At 40.4% G+C, this 13248-nt stretch overlaps 1 protein-coding gene across 1 annotated transcript in view; it reads right to left on the bottom strand.

Annotated features, from left to right (window-relative positions):
• The window catches only part of LOC150077008 (MAP/microtubule affinity-regulating kinase 3-like), a 392997-nt gene that overhangs the window by 193522 nt on the left and 186227 nt on the right, over nt 1–13248 (bottom strand).

Here is a 13248-nt window from a genome sequence, read left to right as displayed (position 1 = left end):
TGGTCATCTTGTTTCAAGATGGTGGATCAAAACAAAAGTACCTCGCCATGTCAGAATGCACTCTCCCCAACAGTATTTAATTGTAAATTTGGCTTGGATCAGATCAAAATGATAGATAAAATTATTCCCTACCCTCTCTTATCCATCATCAGAGAACTTTAGCACCCAAATCAGGAGGGTAATTATGTTTGTGATAAATTTGGCTTTGAGTGGACTGTAAACAGCAATGTTATTTAGGGTGGGAACACAGACACAACAATCGCATAAGCCAAATTGTGTTTTTAAAACGAAAAAAGAAACAGTTTCTGGGACATGTTCTTGAAGAGAAACACTTTAAGCTGATGACTTTCAGTTTTGTTACCTTTAAAAAATACCCTTGTTGTTCTTCATGGATATTCTTTCAATTTCAATGTCTATGCTTAGGAAACTCTAGTGAAACTATTCCTTTTACTTTGAGATACTTGTGTTCTTGACTAAACTTGCACTTTTACTTTGAGATATTTGTGTTCTTGACTAAACTTGTTATTCTTCTGAACCTATTCCAGCAATTCCATATCCTTCTTAAAATTGAGGCATACAGACCTGTTTGCATATTCAAGACATAGCCTAACCATTGCTTTATACAATGGAATAAACTCCAACCTGTCCCTGATGGCAAAATTTACATATATCATTGACAGAACTGCATGAGCTATTCCAGCAGCATGTTTGCACTGCTCAGAGAACTTCATATCAGACTGTACAATTACTCCTAGGTCTCTTTCACTGACCGCCATCACCTTGAATGTGGTACAATCCAACTGGTTGGGCTGTACTACATTCAAGGTGTTATTCTCAGATTACATATGAAGTACCTTAGATTAATCAATGTCAAACTTTAATTGCCACTTCTCACTCCATCTTCCTAATCATTCAAGGTCTCGTTGCAATAGTATACCTTGATATGTTGTCATCAATATCTTTAAAAAATATTGAAAAAAAAGTAAGGGTCCCAGCGTTGAACACTGAGGAGTGCAATTAATAACAATTCTCCAAGAAGAGCAGTGCCCATTTATAATCATCCTGTCTTCTGACACTCAGCCATTGCTTCATCCAGATTAATTTGTTCCCAGTGTCATGTTGCTTCCATTTGTACAGCACTATTTCATGTGGAACAGTGTCTAAAGCTTTGCAGAAATCTAAGTATATGATGTCAAAATGTTTTTTTTTTTTTTTTTTTTGCACCCAGTCTTTTGTTACTGCATAATAGAAGTTAATCACATTGGACAGACAAGCTCTCCTGCTTAACAAATTCATGCTGCAATTTCTGCAAGCTACACATTGCAGCCATGATGATTCTGACTGGATACATCTTTAAATACTGACTCCATAATTTTTCCTGGAAGAGAAACCAAGAAAATAGGCTATAATTACTCACTGCACCCTTTAAAGAGAGACTTTTGTACATCTCCAAACTTTGTACATCAATAGGTACCTTCCCCAAAACCATGGATACTCTCATAATTATGGCCAAATGTTGGTTTTCCTCTTTTGTTGCTTCTTTAATATAATTAAATAGATCCATCTGCCTTATGTCTAGTTTAAACAATTTGTCTTCCATTTTATTTTCTCAATTATCAAAAATCATATAGCTCCCAGTCATAACTTGGTGTAACTGGGAGCCACAGTTATAACACATATACTACTAATGCTACTGTACACTAATGCAAGGAATTCATCAAATTTATAATAAATAAACTTAATGAATCTGAAGTATTGGTTACGTTATAAAATGCAAACATTGTAGGGATATTGAAAAAAATATGGTGAGTGCAATGGGCACAGAAAGGACAGATTTGTTTTGTTTAGTTTAGTTTAGTTTAGTTTTATTGGCGCATCAGCAACTAAGGCTATAATGCGCCAAAACCTTGTCATGAAAGTGATAAAAAGCTTTCAGTGACCTAACGAATTAGGTCACTAAGTCAGGGTATAAAAGCCACGTATATATTTTAAAAGACGAATAGCAGTAAACAAGGTAAAAATAAAAAGATTTTTTAAATATGGTTAAAAAGGTTTACTGATTTCGGGAAACTAAAAATAGCAGACACGTGGTCATTGTCGGATAAAATCTGACTGAGTGTATAAGGCTCAGTCAGATGGTTAAAAGCGATAAAACGAGCATTACTAAAACTGGGACAGTCATATAAAATATGTTTAACGGATAAAATGGTGTCGCATTGCTCGCACATAGGAGGATCATCCGCCCTCAGCAGAAACGAATGTGTCAGATGACTGTGTCCTATGCGGAGTCGGGCAAGAACAACTTCCTCGCTCCGATTCCTGCGCAGACTGGACTGCCATGTTTGTATTAGAGGCTTTATTTGGTATAATTTATTTGTTCTCTCTCTATGCCATAGTTCTTGCCATTGGGAATATATATTTTCTCGTATTATTTGCCTGTAGTCTGTATAGGGGACTGACAGGCAACGATTGTTAGTGGGAGCTGCTGATTTGGCTGCAGTGTCAGCCAAATCATTTCCCTTTATCCCAATATGGCTAGGAATCCAGCAGAAGCGAATATCAAATTTATATTTATGAAGAGAATATATCTTCTGCTGAACCCGAGAGAGAACTGGATGACAGCTGCGTCTCAAAGATAATAAAGCCTGTAATACACTCAAAGAATCAGAGTATATTATTGACCTTTGGCATTGAGAAATTCGAATGTGATCCAAGGCTAACTCTATAGCATGCAGCTCTGCAGTGTATATGCTGGATTCGGGAAGAATCTGCTGAGATATTATAGTGTCCGGGAACACAACAGCAGATCCAACGAACGATTCAGACTTCGAGCCGTCTGTGTAGACGGGCAGGAAGTCGGAGTTCTCAGCTCGATGTGCAGAAAAGAGATGCTGGTAGACAGATGATGAGGTCTCAGACTTTACCCATTTCTTAAGGGAAAAGTCGCACGATGGAGTATGAGCATGCCAGGGTGGAAGAGTTTCTTTTGGTGTTTGTGCAACCTTGTCTACCATGATGTTAAACTCTCTGAGTAGCTCTTGGACACGAATGCCAAAAGGTCGGTTGGCAGTCTGACGGGTATTATATAAGTTTTCCCAACGTGGCTCAAAAACGGATGTCCACGTAGGATGGTCTGGCAGGGATTTCAACTTTAGAGCATAGTTTAAAGACAACTGCTTACGTCGAAGCGATAACGGTGGTTCGTTTGCTTCGACGTATAAACTCTGGACAGGAGATGTGCGATATGCTCCAGTAGCGACACGAAGAGCCTGGTGATGGACAGGATCCAGCCATCGAAGGGCACTGTCTCTGGCTGAAGAATATACCTGGGACCCATAATCAAGTTTGGATCGCACAAGTGCACGGTAAAGCCGAAGAAGCGTGCAACGGTCTGCTCCCCAAGATGTAGAGGAGAGCGAGCGGAGAATATTAAGCCCGCGTGTGCACTTTGTGCGAAGTTGACGGATGTGGTGCAGAAAGGTCAGCTTTTGATCAAATACGAGTCCCAAGAATTTTGTGTCCGCTGCTACTGGAATAGCATTTTGTCCGAGCCTTAATTCAGGTTCAGGATGAAGATTACGCTTGCGACAAAAGTGTACGCAAACGGTCTTCTCCGGCGAGAACCTGAAGCCATTTGCAAGTGCCCAGGAGTTGAGGCGATCAATGGATTTTTGCAGTTGTCTTTCAATAACCCTCATGTTGCATGACTGACAAAATATGCTAAAGTCATCAACATAGAGGGCACTGTTTACGGTAGGAGGAAGTTGTCCTGTGATGGAATTTATTTTGATGGCGAAAAGCGTGACACTTAAAACTGATCCCTGTGGTACTCCCTCCTCTTGACTAAAGGAATGAGAGAGTGAGGATCCCACACGAACTTGGAAAGATCGGTTGGCCAAAAAGTTTTTAATAAAAATGGGGAGTCGTCCCCTGAGACCCAGGCTATGCAGATCTTTTAAGATGCCAAATCTCCAAGTTGTGTCATACGCTTTCTCCATGTCAAAAAACACTGACACCAAGTGTTCGCGTTTTAGGAAAGCATCCCGGATGGATGTTTCCAGTCTAATAAGATGGTCCAGAGTGGACCGGTTCCTTCGGAAGCCGCACTGGATATTGGAGAGAAGGTCATTTGATTCTAAATACCATATTAAACGAGAATTGACCATTCTCTCCAGGACTTTGCACAGACAGCTAGTCAGAGCAATAGGACGATAATTGGTGGTGATTTTTGGATCCTTTCCTGGCTTAGGAAAGGCAAGAACGATTGCCTTGCACCAGGAATCCGGAAACTGCCCTTCAATAAAGATTCTGTTATATAGAAGGAGCAGATAATCCATAGATTTTGATGAAAGATGTTTAATCATTTCATAATGGATGCCATCTGGTCCAACAGCACTTGCTTTGGAAAGAGTGAGAGCTCTTTTCAGTTCCTCTCTAGTGAATTCCCCGTTGTAGGGATAGAGGCCCTTGGACTTGAAGTCAAGTGCCTGTTTTTGGATTTTATGTTTCAGGACCAGGAACTCTGGGGAATAGGAAGATGTTGCGGAGATGTTAGAGAATGTTTCCCCAAGAGCATTGGCTACTGCAGTTGGATCTGCAATAGTGCATCCATTATAATCTAGGATTGAAGAAGGGTGGGATGTATATTTTCCCTTCATTTTCCGGATTTTATCCCAGACTACCTTGGAGTTGGTAGACTGGTTAATAGATGATGTAAAACGGATCCACGATTCCTTTTGACTCTGACGGCGGGTATAGCGTGCTTTAGCTCGTGCGCGTTTAAAGGCCATAAGGTTCGTTGTGGTAGGATATCGGCGGAATATCCCCCACGCTTTGTTTTGGGCCCTTTTTGCTGTTGTGCATTGGGAATTCCACCAAGGTTTGGGAAATGGTGGAAACCGGGCAGATGTTTTTGGAACTGCATTCGCAGCTGCTTGGACGATAGCTTCTGTGATGTACGTTACTGCTTCATTGATAGGCTCTTGGCTGACGGTACTGAGATCAAAATTTGCCTGATTTTGGAAGGCAAACCAGTCAGCCTGATCAATCTTCCACCGTGGTAACCTGAAAGGAAGACATGGTCTCCCACTGTGTAACAAGGTTATCACAGGGAAGTGATCGCTTCCGTATGGATTCTCCTCCACTTCCCAAGTGAGTGAAGGGAGTAGAGAAGGGGAGCAGATAGAGAGATCAATGGCAGAAAAAGTACGGGTAGGCATGTGGAAGAAGGTGTTTTTTCCAGTATTCAGAAGGGAAAGGTCATTGTCATTGAGCATACGCTCTATGACTCGTCCCCTTCCGTTGATGTTAACACTACGCCACAGGGTGTTATGTCCATTAAAATCCCCAAGAAGTAAGAAAGGGGGAGGCAACTGCGTTACAAGATCATCAAGGTCTTCCTGGGAGATGTCAGTCCCAGGTGGCAAATAAATAGAGCAGACCGTTAATAGGAATCCCACTGTAAGGCGAATTGCAACAGCCTCTATGCTGGTTGTAATTAGCAAGGGCTGAACTGCGGTCTGATTATTCACAAGGATAGCCACTCCTCCATGGGCAGGACCATCCGCAATTCTATCCTTACGAAAGATTGTGATGTTATGCATGGTGGGATCATCATTTGCCTTTAAATAAGTCTCCTGCAAGCAAAAGCAAACTGGCTCGTGCTTTTGCAGGAGTGCCTTGATGTCATCTGTATTTCGTCGGAATCCACAACAATTCCATTGTAGGAATTTAGCCATTATTTTGGCTTGGTGGGTCCATCAGGCGGCTTCCGAGGTGCTGAGGGCTTACTTTTATCAGTCTTGGATTTGTCTTTTTTGGGGAAGAATGGACGCTGTCCCGTGTCCATTTCCTCCTCCGCAAAGAGTTCCAAGACTGATTCATCCTGTACCTCCTTGTTCTCTACATCCATTCTTTCTGTTGTTACTTGAGGCTCTTTACCACTTGGTTTTGGTAGTGGTGGAGCACTAGGAGGTATGGATATAGGAGTGGCAACTGACTGTGTTTTTTTGGTGGGCTTTTGAGAACTCAATAAATAGCGTGCAATCGGGGTGAATGACTCTCTTGGTGGTATAGTCATCTCAGTTTGTGTCCCGATAGTGCTCTTAGCAGAAACCTTCTGGGCATATGAAGGTTTCCCGCTATTTACTGGTTGGATACGTTTTCTGGCCTCTGGGTAGGAAATATTCAGCTCTGTTTTCAATTTTTGGATTTCTTTTTCGTCCTTCCACCGCTGGCATGCTCTTGAGTAGGCGGGGTGCTCACCTTGGCAGTTGACACAGGTGGGTTTTGGAGCTGTACATTCCTTGCTCTCGTGGTCTTTCACACCACATCGAGCACAGGCAGGGTTACCACGACAAGATGTTTGTGAGTGGCCATATTTTTGGCATCTAAAACACCGCAGTGGGTTTGGGATATAAATCCTCACTGGGCAGTTTAGATAGCCTGCTTTGATGGAACTTGGAGGCCGTGGGGTGTTAAACGTTAGGATGAGAACTCGGGTAGGGACGAGATTCCCATCCTTTCTCATTGATATTCTTTTGACAGCTGTCACTCCTTGTTCTTTTAATTCAGAGCAGATCTCTTCTTCAGAAACATGAAGAAGGTCCCACTCTGATATGACACCACGTGAAGAATTTAAAGTTTTGTGAGGGGTTACGACGATAGGTATTCCCCCTATGGATGTAGACTTTATGATTTTTTCCGCTTGCTTGGTGGTAGAAGCTTCGACCAAAAGGTCGCCAGAACGCAGTCTTTTTACAGTTTTAGGTGAACCTGCCAACCCTTCTAATCCTTTCTGGATAAAGAAGGGTGACATCTTCCCAATGGACTGCTCTCCGGTGGAATGGAGAATGAGGAAAAGCGGTGTCACTGATGATGGTGTATCCTCAGTCCTGGCTCTTTTTGCAGAGGTGTTTTCTGCGTCATCATTTCGATTAGGTAGGGGCCTTGTTGGGGCCCCAGAAGAAAGATTTAAATTACTCATATGAGTAAAGAGAAAATGTCTGATGCCTAAGTACCTCACCCACCACGGAGCCCTACGAGGGGACGCCCACTCGTGAACTAGCAGGTACTGCGTACACGAATGGGACGCTGAGTTCGCTTAGAACACCATACCCACGTTACCAATAAGTCTTTATCCCGTCCCAGGACCATAGGGAGGGAGACTTATTGGAACGCAGTTGACCCTAGCAGTATAATACCACCTGCCGATTGATCCCAGTCGAGCCGGTCCGGGACCACCCGTCTCGTCGAAGCAGGGGCCAAAGTGGTGTATTGAAGCTGGGCCCCTCAACCACCAGGATCCCCCTTTCCGCTTCCACGGGTCGCGGCGCACGGCTGCACACGCCGGATTTCAAAGATGTAACCCTGAAACCAAGGTATGGGCGTTAGATCCCAGTGATGCTAATCTGGAAACCCAGCAGCGTCACTGGGAGGTCCCCTCACCACGTACAGGTGCCCACGTTGAGGGGAAAGGACAGACAGGGATGGGAGTGCAGTGGGAGGGGGGAGGAATGCACTTGATAAGGAAGCAAATATATTCTAGGTCAGTGTACTGGTTGAAGTGGGCAACCAGTATAATGTTGAGTCAGTCTATTGATATAAGTACGGGGAAAGCAAAAATAAGGGTAGGATTACATTATAGGACAAAGAACTGTACAGATATTGAACTATACAGACAAATGGAATGGGCCAGTAAATGAGTCTTATGATGGAGGATTTTAGCTTTCCAGCTATTGACTGGAACTTGTTGGATGGTAATACACACAGTGGCCTTTCTAGATGTATTGAATGACTATTTTTTGTATTAGCATATTAGAGAGGCAATGAGAAAGAGCAATACTCTTGCAAGTCATTGCTAATGACTCTTCATGCATTAAGAATCTCCAGATCAAGGAGATTTTACAGTTGTTATATCTTTAACAACTGTAAAGGGAAGAGAATTTGCTTTTAATAAAGGTGACAACTACAATGGCCTCTGACAGTTTTAAATCCTTTTCAGTGAGACAAACTGATACAGTTATCAATGGCAAACCTAAACACAGATCTAAACACAAATCACAGAAGCTACTAAGATTTTTAAACCAAATAAGAGAAACTGTTCAAGGTTTAGACAAAAATGAATTGTCAGATGATACTGGTGGCAAATAAGACAAATGCATGGGATGATTATAGATCAACAGGAAAACCAAGAGCAGATATAAACTAGACTGCATCCACATCGCTAAAGGGGGGGTTAGGCAAGTTAAGGCAGATTATGAGAAGTCTGTGACTAAGAATATGAAGAAAAGTAGCTTGTTTGTTTGTTATTTGGTTTTTAGACGCATTAGCAACTAAGGACATATTGCTCCAGGGATATGCGGTGGTCATTCCCTGACCTTTCCACATCCTCCGTATTTGGTGGACACGGGCTCGAACGCCGGTCTATGAGGAAAAGTAGCAAAAATTACTTTGCTTATGTTAAAACTAAAAGTAAAGGAATGAAACACATTGGTCCACTGAATATGAATAGCATAACTATTGATGATACTGTTCAGATTGCTGATAAACTGAATAAATATTCTGCATCTATATTCATGCATGAAGAAGCATTTAGGGATGACAATACCAGAAGTATAACAAATTACACTGAGAGCTAAATGATTTTTTGATAACTGAGAAGGAAGTGGAGCAGAAATTGTTGAAATCTAAAAGTAAACAAAGCATCTAGGGATGATAGAAGCTATCCAATTATGTTAAAAGAAGCAGCAAAAGAGATAACAAATGGTTGTCTTATTAGTGCTTGCATCCCCACTGGGGATGCTACTACTAATATTAGCTGAAGTATTGATCATTAATAAACACTTTACAGTGGACCCCTGCTCTACGATATGAATTTGTTCCAGAGACCCCATCATATCGTTAAAATATCATAATGTGAACCTAATAACACGTTTTTTGGTAATTCATGCCAAGACCTCAGAAGTTGAAATTTTTATTATATAACTAAGATATTTATCTCTTTAAAAGGTCATTTTTATAATGGAAATTGTAATAGTTTTATATAAATTTATGTCAAATAAGCACAACACAAAAAATCACCTCAACTAAAGGATGCAAAAACAAAACACGCATCTACCACATTTACAAACACCTCTATTGGCTGAGAGGAAGGACTACATAGTCCAGTCAGTGACAATCGTAAGCCCATTGTAAAGTAAAATAAGTAGGTGCTCATTAGACATGATCACTGGTTAGTAGAATCAGCAGATTTATAGAATCAAATTTGCTGATGCTTATACAGCATCAGCAAAAAAAAAAAAAAAAAAAACTTCCCAGTTAACCTATCCATCCCCCTTTCATATGGAAGAGTGTCAAAAGGTTTGATGCAATCAAAGTATCAAATCACAGGGTACCTTTATCCTGTGATTTCTGTATAACTGCACATTCAAGTCAAGATGATTCTGCAATGTATCTTTAACCACTGACTACATTACCTTCCCCGGAGGCGCCTCCGTAGCCAGGTGGGCAGGAGCAGCAGTGCTTAGCACATGCTTCTTGATTAGACCGTGGTTCGAGCCCGTGACCACCAAATACGGAGGATGCAGAAAGGTCAGGGAATGACCACCGCATATCCCAGGAACAATATGGCCTTAGCTGCTAATGCTCCTAAAAACCAAATAACAAACAAACAAACCTTCCCTGGAAGGGAAGTCATGCTGACAGGTCTGTAATTACTTACTTTGTAATTCTATTCCATTTTATGAATAAAAGACATCTTCACATCTCCAATCGTTGGAACAAACTTCTATTTGGTGATGAAGAAGTGGAGCATGGCAGGAATAAATTTAAGAAAATGTTAAAAAAATTAGAGGGGGATGGACAGATGAGGTGGGTAGCTTTTCTCATCTTTCACTATTAATACTAATCCACTAAAGATGTGGTCCCAAGGGTTGCTGGAAATAGGGTTTGTTCTGAAATTTTCCAACTGTTATAATGATATCCTATGCAATAAGCATCAGGAAAAATATTTTGTATACTAAATCAATAAGAATATGTTTTTTTTTTTTTGTTGAAAATTTTACTTATCTCCTCTGAATTCTCAATAAAAATTAAAATACAACACTTATTCCATGAATCTTTTATGATTTAATAAAATAAACGCCTACACACATACCTCAGATTGTACCTCATATTTTCCATTCCTTCCTTCCAATCCATTCCTTCAATCAGCACAAGGCAACAAAAAATATATCCAGCAATATGGCTACAACATGTAGTTTTCGTAATGTAATGTACTTTACTCATTTCCTTCTGGATTTTAATTACAAATGAAAGATAACACACACTTTATGCTTCTACTGTGATTAATATAATAAGAAAATAATAATTCATGATTTATGTACACTCATAAGCCAAAACATTATAACCATCCTTGTCTCCACGAGTGGATGCATCTCACAGCACCTGGGAGTAATATCATCAATTGGCACTGCATGTATAGTGATGGCACAGGTAGTACCTAACAGAGTTTGAATGGGGGGGATGATTTGTGGCGTTAAGAAGGCAGGGACCCGCATATCAGCAACCACAGGCAAAGTCAGTTGTTTAAGGATTGTGTTAGTGATGGTGGGGCAAAAATGATCCAAAGGGCCATACCCACACATGGCAGCATGGGCAGACTACCACTGGTTGACAGTCGAGGTGAATAGTGGTTGGCACATTCTGTCCAGGAGAACAGATGGCTCACAATCCCTCAATTAATTGCAGACTGTAACGAGGGCACACAGAGAAACGTTTATAAGCACATCATCCAGCAGAGGCTCTTGCAGATAGGCCTACAGAGTAGGCAACCCGTTCATGTGCCCATATCGACCAACCGTCATCAGCACCTCTGCCTGCTGTGGGCATGAGAGCAACATTCCTGGACATTTTACAACTGGAAAAGAGTTGCCTGGTCTGATGAATTAAAGTTCCAGCTCTATCATTCGAATGGACAGGTGCATGTTCGACAGTGAGCTGGTGAACAGTTGCAATAAAACTGCACAGTTCAACAAAAACAGGCCAGTAGCATCATGGTTTGGGGAGGGGGGGGTTCATGGACATTCCCTCGTCTCCACTGAACACACCAAAGCCAGATCCTATCCTGGCATTGTTTTGGACCAAGCTTTACCTTACATGGTGCCTGTATAACCAGATGGCACTGGAATCTTTCAATAAGACAAGACAATACGCCATGTCACAAGACCTGCATTGTGCAGGAATGACGCCAAATTCCCTGACATCAATCCCATTGAACATTTGTGGGACGAGGTGGAATGCAGCATTCACCAGTAAATGCTAGTGCCTCACTCCATTCCAAGCTACAGGAGGTCCTTCTGTCCAGCTGGTCCAGGATACCTGAGGACACCTTCCACAGTCTTGGAAGGTGTCCACACCAAGTGCAAGCCACACCAACTGCAAGTGGTTGTTATGGCAAAAGGCAGCCCACCTACCCATGGTGGGTATGTGGTCATAATATTTGACTCTTTACTGTATTTAGTAAACTGCTAATTAAACTTATCAAAAACAGAAAGTTTGTATTCAAACCAAGGACATTTCTTTTCTGCACATCTGGCATATCATCCATTCATATGGATAGACTATGTAACATGGGATGAAAAAAAAAAAAAAAAAAAAAGAAATAATAATTACTGCACTTCTATTGGTCCAATTTTAATGAAATTTGAGATGGCTTAAAAAATCTTCCTGAAAGAGCCAAATATAAATTATCGTGAAAATTCATTCAGTTATTAAGAGGAAGGAATGGTTAGACATGAAGACAATAGGCTCTATATATATATATATATATATATATATATATATATATATATATATATATACAGCAGGCCCCCGTTATAACGCGGTTCGCTATACGCTGATTCGCTATAACGCTGTTCTTATATTATAACCCGTATCTGACTATAACGCTGTCACAGATCACTATAACGCTCTTTTACAGATTACATTTTTGACATAATGCAATCGTTTCATTTGATGGAGTCGATAGCTTGAAAATGAATAGCAAAACAGCATTAAAACGTTTCCCACGCCGACTTGAGAAATTTTCCCACGCTCAGTGAAATTTTCTCGCACGCTAATTTAGTTTCAGTACAGTGACTTGTTACTTAGTTCCGAGATCAACATTTTAAAAAATGACCAAGTATATTGCTTGTAATATTTGCGTTATATGCATTTATCCGAAGTCTAGTCATCACTCAGTAGAGTATTAGACATCGTGCCTAACGGAAAGTTTACTTAAATATTGTATCGTAATTAATTCAACCAACGCAGTTACATTTTCGAAGAGCTAATAATGACTGATAGGAATGAAAAAGCAACAACGTCTGGGCGCAGTACGAAGACTATAAATGTAAGAAAAAGACTGAATTTGAAAATTAAATTAGACGTTTTGAAGCGAATCGATTCCGGTCAACGACAAACGGATGTGTGCCATAATTTAGGGCTTGCAACTTTAACTGTAAGAACAATTATAAAAAAATAAAGAATTAATTTTTGCAGCGGGAAAGATAGCTGTTCCACTGCAAGCAACTAGGACTAGGCCGGCTATTAGGATTGAAATGGAAAGACTAATTTTATTGAAGATAATATTCCAATGCAGAATTCAGTTAAGTTAAATATTAAAGAGAGAGAGAGAGAGAGAGAGAGAGAGAGAGAGAGATATTAGCCAATATGATGATCTGAAGAAAACTCGCCTAAAAAAAAAAATGTGGAACCATTTAAAACTGGTAAGGGCTGGTTGAATAGATTTAAAATCCAGGGAGAAGCCGCAAGTGCAGATCATGGAGCCGAAACTTTCAAAAAAGAACTTTTGTTAAAATTATTGAAGAGGGGTATTATGTGTTATACTTCTCAAGTTTTTAACATAGCTGAAGCAGGACTTTTGTGGAAACGAATGCCTAAAAGAAGTTTCATATTGAAAGAAGAAAAAAACATGCCAGGTTTCAAAGCGGCGAAGGATCGGTTGACTTTATTGTTGGTTGTAACGCTGCGGGGGATTTAAAATTAATACCCCTTTTAGTTTATTTGGAAGAGGGCCAAAGTTCAACTCAAAATCCACACATTTTTCATGATTAAATTCATCAATTCAATTAAATTCATTATTTTAATTGGAATTTTAAATTTACTTTTGATACGCAAGTAGTTACCACATAATTATACGTATGCAATGCAGAATATTTTATATGTGCAAATATTTGAATATTAAAT

Source organism: Mastigoproctus giganteus, chromosome 12 (genome assembly GCF_048544385.1).
Source record: "Mastigoproctus giganteus isolate SK-2022 chromosome 12, ASM4854438v1, whole genome shotgun sequence".
Classification (NCBI taxonomy): Eukaryota; Metazoa; Arthropoda; class Arachnida; order Uropygi; family Thelyphonidae; genus Mastigoproctus; species Mastigoproctus giganteus.
Note: the sequence above shows the minus strand (reverse complement) of the source record. Positions and strands in the feature narration are given on the sequence as shown.